Source organism: Melospiza georgiana, chromosome 9, assembly GCF_028018845.1.
Source record: "Melospiza georgiana isolate bMelGeo1 chromosome 9, bMelGeo1.pri, whole genome shotgun sequence".
Taxonomy (NCBI): Eukaryota; Metazoa; Chordata; class Aves; order Passeriformes; family Passerellidae; genus Melospiza; species Melospiza georgiana.
In genome coordinates, this window is record NC_080438.1 from 18,943,744 (window position 1) to 18,958,906 (window position 15,163).

The window sequence follows — 15,163 nt, forward strand, 5'->3', positions numbered from 1 at the left end:
AATTTCTGTGTTGATTTGCCAAATTCTAGTTCCTTATTTAGATCAGTAGAATCAATGCTAGAAGTTTGTGTTAGGATATCTGGTGTGAGCAGAGAGTGTTATAAGAGAATACCATTTTAGTCTCTCACAAAGAGTTGTTTAACTTCTACACTAAATTCACGGCAATTTTGTAAATTCAGTTTTCTCACATTTCTTCTATGGGCTTTTGTTTTGTATGCATTTTCCTTTTGGTTAACTCTATTCTTAATTATAAAATGGAATAAAGAAGGTCAGAAGATAATATATTTTCTATAGAAAAAATCTAATTACTAGGATCTTGGTAAAAAATTAATCAAAATGCAACAATGAATGGACCGCTTTATCTTATGAGGATAAGTTTTTCCCATCACAGCGTCTAACAAGTAACTCCCATTGACTTCAACATACCCTGCAGGGAAAGAATAGGATCCGTGGATTTTACATGACTATTTGCTATTCAGGGAAACCTGAGGGCCCTACTCTCCCGCTGCAGGATGCATGTAATACCCATTGAAATCAATGGGAATTACCCTTGTGTCCTGCAGCACAGCCAGGCCTCACAGCTACATGTCGTGAACCGTGAACACTGGCAGGTGGACAAAGTGAGGGACAGATCTGAAGAATGGTGCTTACTAAAAGATCTAAGTTATGCTTTGAGATTCTTCCTTTTTCTTGTGGCCTGCAACTAAGGCATGAGAATACAGGTATTTTCTTTCAAAACAAGAAGTTTTCTTAAATCAAAGCAATGAATGGAATTAAAAAAAAAAATGTGTAGAAATTAAAGCTAATGGGTGATCTCTTAAGCTTCTACTGTTCAGTACTTCCTATTTGCTGGAAGAACAGTAGTTTTTTTGCCCACAGTTTCTCCATCCTTGAATGCTCAATAATATAGCTAGAGAAAAAAAAAAGATGGAAAAAATCTTAGGAGGACAGAACAGTAGAGATTCAATAGACATCTGAACCATGTTTGCTCTGGTACTCTGCTATGAATATTCTGTTGCTACTGGGGGATAAGGAGGAGGTGTTTACATTTGCATTCAGGTACAAGCATACAGCCTCAAATTTTTGTCAACGCGTTGCATCTTCCAATTCTATTTATTGGTAGGTAGTGTACATGTCCATAATAAATATCATGTCCATAATAAATGTCATTGAATGCTTACAAAGGTATTTTTTTTTTAAATGGAAGCCAATTCTAAACTAAGAGGAACAACACGAAGTTGGAAGCCAGTAAATTTAGACTACATTCCAGCTATATCCCTGTCCTTCATCACACAGCCTACCCTAGGCCAAACCATAAATCCCTCAGTGATTCTGATGGCTAAGGAGTGCATTCATATATAATCATTCACAGGAATTGTTCTGCAGGGCTAGACAAAAATCTACGAGTCACTGTTCACCCCTGTAAATGAGCAGTACTTAGACTGGCCTCATATTTTCTGTTCCTCTCCCTGGAAACAAAAAGACAGCATTTCCTTGACTGATTGGTTTACTCCATGAATACATTCCTCAGTCAGGATAGTGATGAACACAGTAAAAATCTGAAATGAAAAGAGCTGCTAGATTCCTGTTTGAGAAGATTTGGTTGATGTGAACAATTTCCTCTCAGTCTGAGAATGACAACAGGAACATAATAAAGGCATGAGAGGTGTATGGATGCATTAACCGTGTAATGTGTTTTTGATTGGACTTTATGAGAATAATGTGAGTTTCTTACAGCCAGCTCCAAATTTAGGTTGTTCATAAAGAAACTAGTGCTAACCTGACAGACTTGATAGGGTCTAGTGGAAAAAGAGGACTGCTTACCACAGAGGTCAAAAGGGACCAAGGTTATTCCAGCCTGCTCTATGAACACATTTCATTTTTATTCTCACCAAGTTCCCAGATATATGATGTCTCTCACATTCCTGTGGGAGATCCTATGTTTCTAACTGCTCTTCTAATCTTTTAGGAAACATACCAGGCAGCTCCCACTGCACAGATGGCATGCAGTGTCTGACTGAACCAGCAGACTTGGTGCTGTCTCAATGCCTTTTATTGGCAAGAACTGATTGAGTAGCCCTGATTGATACTCTTAGTAGTAGCTGGACAATCTGCCTTGCTATGTTTAATCCACAGACCATGTGGCTGTTGGAAGACACTTTTTTTTTAACAGCTTTTTAACAATTTACAAGGGCAGCTTTTTTGAGAAATTATCTTTCCTGATTTTAACATGTTGCTGTCTCTACATATTCTTTGTCTATCACTGGATTTTCTAAAAAAACCCTTCCCCGTAACTCAGTGTGGTTTATTTTCAGTTGCTTTGAAGTTTTAGAATACAAAAAGTGCAAAATCCTGGGGAAAATCTTAGTGAAAAAGTGTCACTTAGTGAAAAAATAACAGTCATGAAAAAATATGGACACACACATCACCTCCTTGTCATTGACAAACTACATTGCTGAAAAACCTAACAAGATAGAGGCTTTAAACAACACATCAAGGCAAATGAAACAGACTGAAGGACTCTCAGATTGTTGTTCTGGCCCACATTTTCAGATATTCTAGGTTCAAACCTAGCCCAGACTTGGCTGTCTAGCTTACAAATAGAGCCCTTAATTTTTACATGAAAAATTAAAGATTAAAATTACCTTTCTTTGATCACTTATTTTTGAAAGAAGCGACCCAGAGTACACATTTTTGAACTTGTCAAACCTAATAACTGTCTCTGATTCATCAGAAACTCAATGCCATTTGGCCCACTGCATAGTATGGGATGCTGTGAACGTACATTTTTTTTCCACAGCTAGATGAATTATGTACTGCTCCTTCCTTAACGAGGATACTGTGGTGAAGGGGAAGAGACAAAAGAGAGCTGTTTTTCAGATCTAACCCTTGTTATTTCCACTTACTGCCTTTTACCTCTGCTCACCAGGTAATTTCCAGTTATTCACAAGTTTCCCTTTAGCCTTAATAAGGAAATCTTCAAGTCAGGTTAGTGCAGAAGATTAAGACCGTATTAAGATGAAGTCTGAAATGTTCTGCTACCAATTAGCAGTCTAGTATTTCTGTAAGCCTTGAATTTTTGATGCGATCAATGACACCAAGTGGAGCCATCTTCTGTGGAGTGGTTATTAAAGATATAAAAATCAATACAAAGATGATACTTGGAAATCCATATCACAAGATAATGAATCGCCATGAGAGCCAGCTAAGGAGGAATGTCAGCAAACCAAACAGAAGGTTTGTGCATAACAAATTATTTGATGCCAGTAGAGTTTAAGCTAAATTTTGCATGAGACAGAAGTCTTCAGGCAACACTTATGATACATTTGCATGGCAAGGTTTTAATGAGATGAAGACACAAGACCAACCATGCATGGGGCTTTTTGTGCATTAAAGAGAGACCGAAGGAGAGGGAGATGATTGAGACGTATGGGATTAAGACAATAATGCTATAATTTGACTTTAATGACAAAACAGCATCAAAAACTTTCTCTGTCAGTAATCCTTATCCAATTTCTTTTAAATGAAACATTATTTGCCTGCACCTTTAAGTGCTGATTGTTATTGGAGTTGTGTATTGGAGCTTCACAGGATACTCCAAATTTAATTTGAAGTAGGGATTGATTTGGTTGGCTTCAAAGCCAGGTTTTCCTTTCCAAAATTGAACTAGTGCATGACTTTGCAAGTTCATTTGGGTTTACTGCCTGACACAATTGTATAAGACTTTACAGCATTTAGGGCACGTTTTGCCCTGCTGATCTCCTGTTCACTCACAGGTTCAGACCCACACACAGAACTATTAAAATAAACAGTCCTGCTGCCCCTGCTGCATTTCCCTGGGAAATACATTCCTCATTAAAAGCTAAAGATGCAAGAGACTCACACAGTTCAAATTCATATTATATGAAAAAAATCATCACTTTAAACTTATATTAAATAGAACATTTTGAGAGCATTTTGCTATCATTAGTTTTCCTCAAACTTTTCCGAAATATGAGAACAGCATGCTCTTATTTTACAGATTACTCATTTTACTGAGGTATGTAAAAAACAAAGTGAACTAACATTAAGATATGATGTCTTAGGTAATTTGATCTTCTTTAGTTGTGGGACATTTGCCTGCTAATTGCCTATCCTGTCTGTTTAACCTGTGAGTTCTTTGTGATACAGCTGCATTACTGTGACTGAGTCTAAATCGGGGTCTCTGAACACTAATGGAATTCAAATGACTGATACTAATAAAAATCAGATAATAGTATCCCATAGGAAGTATAGAAGACCCAGAATGACAACAGGTCCTCTAATGCACCTTAATCTGGTGTAGCTACAAAGCCAATCATACCCTAAAGTTTATACAGCTTTACTCCAATTTTTATTTTTTTTACAAATCACATATATTCCATTTTAAACTCCATATTTCCTTTCAAGCAGTATTTGCTCTTATTCAGTAGGATTAGGGCACTATGAACACACCTACTGTGGTACAGCAAATCCTCTGTTTCCTTGTTTTTCCTAGGCACACATAGCTTTCACATTTGCAGGCAGTAAGTAGCAAGTGCTTCAGATAATCATAATCTCAGCACACAATCACAGCTTATTGTGCTTTTAACAGGACACTATATGCAAGCCTGTTATTCTTTGTTAATCAGTAACTGTCTGTTGTTTGACAGCCACCAGATTTGTATTTAAATTTTTAGTGCGCAATTTCTCACCTTCTCTATTTCAAAACCTCTTCTCTATTTCAAATAAAAAGACTAAAAGGCAACAGCAGTTCAGATCCTCACCAGGGTAATATGCATACCTCCAAAGGTTGCATCAATTGAGGATCAGCCTTTTGTCCTGCAAGCAAGAACAACACTGAAACATTACAGCAACTCTACTGCAGCCTGCTAGAGGCAGCTGGCAAGTTAGTGAATCAGCCATCCAGTTGTATAGCAAAGCTACTTCAAACCTAAATAGACAAATAAAGAGCAGCCATGACATTCTTCGCGCAGTTTTCACCAGCTACTGCAGTTTTGACTTAATTTGTTTCCCTGCCTCTTTGCATCTTGAGTCTTTGAAGGCAAATGAACCAGTCGGTGTCATAAAACAAGGAGAACTAGAGCAGCCTTCAGTAATAACAAAAACTAACGGAAAAAGGAGATCTTTTGCAGGCAACATTTCACATGGCTCAACACGTCTTTGCCGCAGTTTCAATTCTGCAGCCTAGCGATTGTTCTGACACCTCTTTATTGTTCCTTTTAAGTGCAAATGCCTAGGTAGCATCACTATAAATGAAACAGTACTGTTCACAGATTGCATTCAACGGCTGTTAGAGCTTCGTCTCCTTCATCTGCACAATTTGCATCTATTACAGGCTCAGGAATATAGCTTTTGCTGCTTCTCAGTGGCCTCAGAAGGGGGCACAAGAACCCCCCCGCTAGAGAACGGCAGTGAGGCTGATCTTTAAAGCCCTTCCTAGAGGCAGCCCCTCCACGGCGCTTTCTGAAGGGTGGGAGGAGGGGAAGAGGCTGGTGGAGACTTTGAAGGACATCACTATGATGCGCTATGCAGGTTCTCTGAATGATCCTGCCTTGTGATAGCCACCACAAAATTTAAGGTGTTTTAACAGGAATTGCTAATAAAGATGCAGAGCCCTAGTCCAAGCACAGGCATTCAGGGCCTCCTGAACGTGGCTCAGAGGGGTTTTGTACAGTGATTTGAGCAGTAGTCTTTCTTGGGGTGCAAAAAAGAGGTGGGCGAATACATTTAGTACCTGTGAAATTTACTCTTCTTTCACAGCACAACAGAGAAAAAAAGCCCACAGAGAACAACCTCTCTTAATTCTCTAGTATCGGTTATATGCTGAGACTCTTAACAAAATTAACCAGCATGGCCTCAGCTAAAACCCTGTCTGGAAGCTCGGCGGTGTTTTCATGCAAAGCAAGATGCAATGCAGGAGGTGCTGTGTGTTTCCTTCCAGGTTGCTCAAACCAAGAGAGGACAACCACTCTTAACAAATCAAACATACCAAGTGCAGAAGCTGCCTATTTTTTATTCTGAGAAAATAACAGTTTGATTATTGGACTGCTCTTCTTGGATACATAAAGAAAGCTTTGCAGATGAGATTCAGAGCCTTTCTCAGGGAAATGTTTGCAATAATTGACAGGAGTGGCACATTCCAGAAATGAAAACACTAAAAATGTGAGTTGTTCACGGAAGAAACTTATGCTATTTATGTTTTGTACTTGAGCAGACCTAATTTAGGACCTTTAGGTGTGGTACCAATTATAACCAGGCTAGAGGTGATAGCATACTCAATGTGGTTTTATTACTGTTATTATAACTGTGTAATAATTATCTCACAAGTCCAACATTTCAACACAGTCACACTGCAGTATGTGATGCCATTGATGTTCAGGTAGTACACACAATTATTTGTCCTTTCCGTCATGAGACTCCACTATTGCAATATTCACATCAAACAAAAGCAAAAATACGACTTCTATTATTATTGTTATTTTTCTTTGTTGTGTCTCTCAGGAATCAGAAGATAAGCCAAAGCCAGGAGATGGGAATTCATTTTACTAGGCCACCCTGCTGATCAACTAAAACAAAAAGTTACCATATGCTTTATCTCAGTGACAATGCAATGGGATTATATTATTTTATCTTGTTTTACTAGCAAGGCATAATTGTATACAGCCTCTCCACGGAGCACACAAAAAACAGAGACTGGAAATTTGAAAGAGGAGATAGGTGTATGGAAATACATTTTCTTCAACTCTGATCAATAGAATGAAAATCTGAAGAATAACTGACACAACATCTTTCGTATTCTCATTCTTTTTCGAGCTAGAGAACATATTTCACTTACAGAACTATTACAAACGCTGTTGGAGTCTGCATTATCTGTCCTTTGGATCCCAATCATCGGCTTAAAATCTTTGTCTTTGTCATAGTTTTTTCATTTAAAAGAAAAGAATTAGATAAAATCTCCTCAATGACCATAAGAATTTATAAGCAAATACTCTATTTGCATGTCCAGCTTCTGTAGAATACAAAGTAAACCTCTCTTCAAATACATAACAGACACATTTTCTTGAAGAGAGATACTTGTTTCATATAATCGTTAAAAAGATGAGATTTTGTCAAATAACCTCCAACAAAACCAGTCCCAGGGAAAGCCCTAAGCATTGACTATCCACCTTTCTAGTTTAAAGTGATATTTTTCTATTACTGCCTTAAACACCTTGCAGTGTGACACTTCAGTGTCCCACTACAGTATGCCATCAAGTGTGGTGCTATTATTCCCCTGTAAATTCAAACCAGAGACACAGGAGAGCAAATCACAATGCCTCAACCCTCTACATCAGTCAGTGGCTATACAAAATACAGATTTTCATCCACTCTAAACATTCTAGCAATTCTTTTTGGCTACATCTATCTAACACAAAATTAATTTATATAACATACTCAGATCCTCCAAATAAACTCATACAAAGCCAGGTTTCCTTCTAGTAAGAGAACAAAAAAGTCTTTAGCAGTATTGTAACTTACATCAAGCTACAAAGCTCAGAAATTCTGCAATACCTACATTTGCCATTAAACTAGTTGCCCCTGCCCAGTGACTTAGACACTGTCCATCATTACTAGAAAAGAGAAGCTGGGTACAGATATCACAGGTGATGTAAAACAAACACAGTACATGTTTATTCAAATAGATGAATTTCATGGTTTTGTACTCCTCTGCATTTCCCACTAAAACTGGATTTGAAACAAGGTAATTAAATTAGACCGCTGGTAGAACTCCAGGAGAAATTAGCTCAACCAGACAGAAAAATCCCAACAGAATCATTGATAACTGGTTGCACCCCTCCAGACTTTGCCATCCAGAGAGGCAGATACAGAATAAACAGGTGCAAGCAGGAAGATAACCACTTGGCAAAACCTGGATGCAAGAGCACAGTAGCCAGGTAAGTACAGCCATCCAAGTAGGAGGGGGAGCACTGAAAATGGTTCATCAGGAATGACTAGCAGGCTTTTCAGCCCCATATGGCACCTTTTCAGGCCCTTGACACCAAACACTAGTGGCCTCTCTCTCAAAATCAGCATTTTAAAAAAACTTGTCATCGTGACTGCACAGGCAGTGCCAGGAGTCACCCCACTCACTTCTTCATGCTTCCCACCACCTGGTGCTGGCAAAGATCCCTTTGGCTAGCAAGGCACTGGGACTTTGTTTCTTCTTGTGGCTCTATTGTAAAGGGTACAATGTGGATCCTTGTCTCCTTAGGTATAATTAAGTGCTTAAGTGGCAGCATGTCATGCTGCAATTTTGTGATCTGAGCCTGGGTCCTGCGCTAGCCTGAAAGCTCAGAGGGCAGGCAGGCAGCACTGCATTGAATAACTGGTGAAAATTGCCAAAGATAACATTAATTCAGGGGATAAATGCACATGAAAAATTTAGAGGGGCCTACCTTCAACTCAACTCCATCAGCAATGCTTTAAAAAAGGATGAAAGGAAACAGCAAGGAAGGAGCCATCAAATTATGTTTGTCACAGTAGCACCTCCAATCAAATATGTCTCTTACCCAAGATTAGGTGTCATTCTGCTCAGCTTCAGGTAAAATGGTGTCACTGGAGTACTGTCACCTGCAAAAAGAGCACAAAATATTTCTGGATTTAAGATACAAACATTACAAGCATTAAAAAAGTAAATCATGATAAAAAATGTAAAACATGATAAAAAAAGCAAAACATTATACATTTAATCACACCCCTCACCAGAAATGAATCAGTATCTAGCAAAAAAGCAAAGGACAGAATGAATCCAGAAGCTCAGTTTGGTGGCTGACAGCAGGTGAAAAAACAATGAATCTCATGTAGCAGTGGAAGGGCAGTAACAGAAAAAAAATACCAAAAATCCCAACCAAAACAGCAAACCCAAACCAATTAATTTCCAATCTTCAACAATTAGTTATTTGAAGACAGCATTTTTGCCAACTGCCTGTATTGATCATTAAAATAAAGGAAGGCTTCCACCACCATTAAAACTAAATTTCCTTCTCATCCAGAGAGAAAGCAGTTGCCTTTGGAGACTGAACAAAGACAGGTCTGAATTCTTCCCCTACACTCTATTCTTCCCCAAGCATGGATCCAGAAAGACAAAGGGGTTATTTTGATTTGCACACCACTGCTTCCTTTCATGCTTTTTTTTCCTTGAAGTGGCATGTGCTCCTTTAAAAGGAGCAGACTCCCAGCTTGCCATGGGACCCCATTGTTTCCTATCTGTGATTGAAATAAATCTCCTGAAATATGTTTGGTTTCTCTTAAATTTCAAAGTGATGGCCACTACTCAGCTGCAAACGGTTTCAAACTGATCTTAGCCACTACAGATTAAAACTCCCCCATCACTTGCTGTGAAACAAAACACAGTTAAAACCCTCTCATCATCATCTGGGAAATTCTGGCCAAGCTACACTTTCAGCTATCCTCATTCAAATATGGAGACAGTCTTTGGAAATCAACACAGAAAATGTTCAGGTAATGCAAGCAAGTTCCCACCAGGTTTAGCAAAGTTACTTCAGGATTTGACATTATGGCTAAGCATTTATTTCCACAAACTAAACTGAGAGCAAAGTGTCCCCATCCCTACATAATCTTTGCATCCACCTCCCTCCCTTACTTTCTCCTCTGCTCACTCCTGATGTTCAACAAAATCTCTAGACTTATTCGTTGCCAAATGAAGCAGACAAGTGTTTCATTACTTTTTTCTTTTTTTAACTTGTTTATCTTATCGCTTGCTCTCTCTGAAATAAGTGATTTGCATGTGTCTTGAAGCCAAGAAATATCTTCTAGTCTTTCATACATTTCTGATCTGATCAAAAATATTTTATTGGGAGAAATGATTATGTAATGGTTATGGGGAGGAGAGTGTGAAACTGGAGTTACAAACAACTAAGTATTCAAGGAATTCTCCAGCCTGAATTGGCTGTAGAAACTTGGTATTAAGCTGAGATGGAAGACATTTAATATTATCAAAGGAAACAAAATTAACAACAGCTTCGCAACAAAACACCAAACCCATAAATAAAAGCTTATTTTGAAATTGATACCCAGAGTAGTAAAGGAGGAACTAAATCAAGATCACAGCTAAGACAGAGGAGCTCTATTCCTGTGTCAGTTTTGATCACTGTGCAGCCTCAAGTAAGAAACTTCTTTAGTATCTAATGAATCAAATTCAGATAATGATACCATCTTTAAAGAGCTCTGACATCCTCAATCCTAAATTTTATTACTATGGCATGCCTGGGTCTGTGGCACAGTTTTTGCAAGAAAAAGCTGGTAGTTTCAAGCAAAGAAGCAGCATATGTTCAGTTTAAAATTCAAATGTATTTATAACTGAACACTAATGGCAATGTCATTTATTCATTTAACAATTTTGCAATAGGCCATATGAGGCAAGCCATTTTTAAATGCATTGATTGGTACTGTACAGAGAAAGTGGATTTAAAAAGTAGCTGAGATTCATCAGAAGTTGCAGTATGCCATAAGGTGGTGAATGCTGCCCTCTGGCTCAGGTTGGCAATGGTCACTCATTTAGAAATATTCTGTTTTCAAAGCGTGGGGTACAAAAAAGAGGTTGAGGTTCAACAGCTTTCCTTAATGCTTTGGTCTGCAATAGCTGTATTAAAAGGCTACATGCTTGAAAAAACACAATGTCAGAAAGAAATTTCCTCAAGGGTTAAAGCCTGTAGTAATTTTAAAATTATGTTTTTCAAGTATCTCCAACATAGAAAAAGAGCTACTTTCTTTTATCATGTAACTTGAATGGGCCATATAAAAGAGTCATGTCAGCACTAAACTCACAGGCCCATGGAGGACAGTCTCTTTTACACATTTTTTTTTAAAATAATTCAAGAATAGATATAACTTATTTCAATGTGTTATTTTAAAGTTTTAGGCAAGATTTATAACAAAGGAAAAGCACAGCACTCTTTATCTGCTCATACAGAGAAGGAAAGCTTAACACATTTCACTAAAAGATAGTGTGATTGAGATGTGTAAGTCTGCAGCTTAACCATAACAGCGTTAGAATTTGCTAAAGATTATGCTTGAATTTTTCTGCTGTAGATACACCATTGCTTTTGAAAAAAATCATGTGTGAACAGATGCTTAAGATACAGAAGACAATTATTTTATTGTGCTCCTTCTAGAAAATGGGGACCATTTTTCCCTTTAGAAATTACACCTTCCCTTCTGCTACCCCCACAACTTTAGTTAGTTGGAAATAAGGGGAAATATCCCTCACTTATGAAAGTGGGAAACAATTTCTATTACAGACGGTAGATGGAAGATACTGCTCCATTGCCATGCTAAGTGTGCCCATGCCACAAGAGGCCCGGAGCCAGCCTGTCTTGCTGGTTGGTCTCCTGCCTGGAAAGTTGATCCTCAGCAAAGGAACGCTAGACATGATGTCCTTCTGAGTGCAAGGCTCAGTTTTATTTTCCTACCTCCTCCCACCTAAAATTCAGCGCTTGAGGAAGCGGAAGCATTTAAGGAAACATGGAATAGAATAAAGGGTTACAGACAACATGCAGGTCCCCTCCAGCATGGTATTCTATGATTCTATGAAACCCAGCTCCATTGATGCCTTAAGTTTTAGCTTGCATATTTTCCAGACTCTGTACTGCATCAGTATATAACTCTGAACTTCATATAGAGTGTCAGTAAGTTCTCTTCACAGTTAAGTTGGACAAAACAATGCTTTTACAGCCCAAGAACCAAGGACACCATTACAGCTTAAGGCCCAAAAAGTGTAAACAACAGTGAATTGAGGAGAGCAATCTGGAAGGATGAGACTTCATAACCTGATGCTGTAATTGGATAATTAACCCCAATACATAACTTATAAGAGTGTTAAAATCTGTGATCCCTCATGTCTCTTGGGTGTAGATTCAGCCAGGCTCCTGTACTGCCCAAGGTGTATTCTTTGAAGGTCTTTTAAATAAATACCTACTTTATTCATTTAACACTGTCTAGCCTCTGTTCTAGGTAGCCTCTCACCATGACTAAGTCCTACAGCTTATCTTTCTACTATAGGAGCTAGAAGAGAGATTGGATGCCTTTCTCTTAAGATAATAAAATGCAGTATTCTGAATACGAGACAGTATTTCTCCTGGGAATATTTAATTTTGGATAAGAAAAAGTACTCTTTTATATCTAACGAGAAAAATTTGTTTTGTCTTCAGGGAGAAATTTCAGGATAGCTTTGGGAACAACCGTCTCAGAATAAAACTGCAAACAGAAAGATGTTGATAGAGCTTTTTGTACACTCATAGTACACACTGGCATAAAGGTAATTAAAAACTCCAAACCAAACAACTTTAGCAACTCCAAACCAAGCAACTTTAGCAAAAGAAAAAGGAAACACTAAGCAAACTTTCAAAGGAAGGATTTTTAGAAGTTATGAACGCAATACATGGATTCAAAAGACCCAGGGGAATCAGGTAAGGAGAGCAAAACACACTGGGAAACCTCATAATGTGCTGTCATCTGCACTTAACAGTGAAATTTACTCTCACAGAATGAGTTTTAAGATTTTTTTTCCTATAAAAATGAGTAAAACAAGGCAACTTGCAAATCTTCTGGCTTAAGTTTTTATTTCTGAGAAAGGCAAATGTTACACTAATTCTATATCCCTGTAAATAAGGAGATCTAGAAAAGCTTTTCACTTGGAAAATACCTTCTTCGCTTTTTTATTCAGCAGAGAATACATAGAATTGTTGTCATCTCATTGCAAAGGTCCCATACCTTCACAGTGATTCCTCACGGTCAGCTCCTCACAGCACAGCCAACAAACTCCAATTCTCTCCTCACCCAGCTAACCCACTCTTTTGTAGCACTCATCATTATTGGACACAGCTGTGGCCTATTAAGGGCAGGCCTGTTCCTAATCTTTGGTGATTAGTACAGCTGCAGCTCCTCAGGTGTGAGACTGCCTTCTGCACTATTCTCTTACATTCTATCCCTCCACAAAGAATCAAGGGAAATTACTGAAAGTGAATCTGAGTCTTTCAGCAATAGAATTAGCTATTTGAGAAAATTAGTTTCCATGTCTTTAGCCACTACCATGGTTTCTGAGAAGAAAAGAACCTGTTTTGGGAAAGGTCACATAATTAGAACTGATGGAGAGATAGAAAATAATTTTTTTCAGGTTTTGAAACTTGTTACCCTGCTTTGAGCACATAAAAAAAGCCTTTTAAAGATCTGCAGAAACAAAATAGTATTAAAGCAGTAGTTTTGATACTCAGCGTAGCCTGCTGGGTATGCTCTACTCTGAGGAGTTTTCACACTGAATTTGGCAGAACATAAAGCTGAGCCTAGGTCATAAATTTCCCAGGCCAGGTCCAAAGCCCACAGAACATAACAGTCTCTAGAGCTTGATGACAATGTTTTGGATTTTATGAAGGCGTGTTTGGCCTACATTGCATGTGACAGGGAAGTCACTAGTTCAAGCTTTTCCTCAGTGATGCAGCCAAGAATTCAAGTGGTTGGTATTGGCATGGCAGGAGCACTGCTATTTTGGAGGTGCTGTGACCTCGAAAAGATCTTTGTGCACATGGTGTGAGTTGGCCAAAGTGCTTAAAGGTGTCCTAAGGAAATGCAAGGGGTTTTGGGAACTATCTTCTTGTTTTTTCTCTGCAACAGCATCTATTATTTATTTACATCTCCCCAGATTCTGAGAAAAAAAATCAGTGGGAAAGAGGGAGAGAGAAAAGCTGGGAACTTGACAGGGAGCTTGTGACAACACAAGGTTGACAGAGTTGAACATCCTAATATCTGGAGCTAAATGTGAAAGTGCTGCTGAGCCTACAGAGGTCACATCTCGTGCTAGGTCTGGCTGAGATGGATGGCACAGCCCTCACAGTGCTGCGCTTTGCACTGGTAGCTAGAAAATTGTTGATAACACACCAGTGTTCTGGCCAGTACTGAGCAGTGCTGGCAGAGCATCAGAGCTGTCTGTCCAACATTCCCACCTCACCAGTAGGCTGGGCAGAATCTTGGGAGGAGACACAGCTAGGACAACTGGCCTAAACTGACCAAAGGGATATTCTATACCATATGACATTGGTCATATATATAAGCTCAGATATAAAAGCTAAGAAGTGAAGGAGGATGGAGAGCCATTTGTTATTTCCATTTGCCTTCCAGAGCAACCACTGCCTGTACTGAAGGTCTACTTTCTGAGAATGTCTGGACATCACTTGCTGGTGGGAATTAAGGAACAAAATCTTTGGGATTTGTCATTGCTTGTGCATGCTTTTGCTTTAGTAAACTGCCTTATCTCAACCTATGAGCTGTTTTCTGTCTTATTTTCTTTTCCCAGTCCAGTTAAGTAGAGTGATAGAGTGGCTTAGTGGGCATCTAACCAAGATCAACCCACTACACATCTGAAGCCAGCACTGCCCAGGTTTCTTCTCTGAGGGTACAAACAAAATTCAGTCTTTGGAGAGCTTCCACATCTGTATAAAGACATCCTTGTTCCTCCTGCAAGCACAGAGTCACTGAGCTTGACAATGGACGCAAAAGAAGATATGAAAGACCCTCTGCAAAGCACATGTTTCTTATCCTGCTCCCACCAGCCTTGGTGTTTCCCGGGCCTTTTTTCTCTATGGAGAACCCAGATGTATGAGCAAACAATGGTATTGCTGTATTTGTACAGATATTTCCAGAGCTGAAATATCAAGAAAATGAAGGAAACATTTTTACACTTCCCACACATTTATACTCCAGTCAGAGATTCTCTGATCGACTTCTAAGTCCACCCATATATTTTTTAAACACTGTGCTGCTAGAAAATCCTTATTTGTATTAATTTACTTCATGAACTAAGACAAAGGAATAACTACTTCTCAAGGAAGGTGATGGTTAGTCACGTCTTGGAGTTGGTGCCCTTTCTCACTGATGTTACATTCCAGAGACATGAGTGCACAAATACCACACAGCTGAGATTTTCGAAAGGATCTGAGTGGCAAGGACCTCAGATTCTTCCAACAAAGTAATCAGAAGACATTCCAATATACTTTTCCCTTTACCTGAATAAGAAACTATGTTACACAGCACAAAAACCAAACCTCCAGCTTCCCTGATGAAAGTGGGAGGACTTGTGCTGGTAACAGTT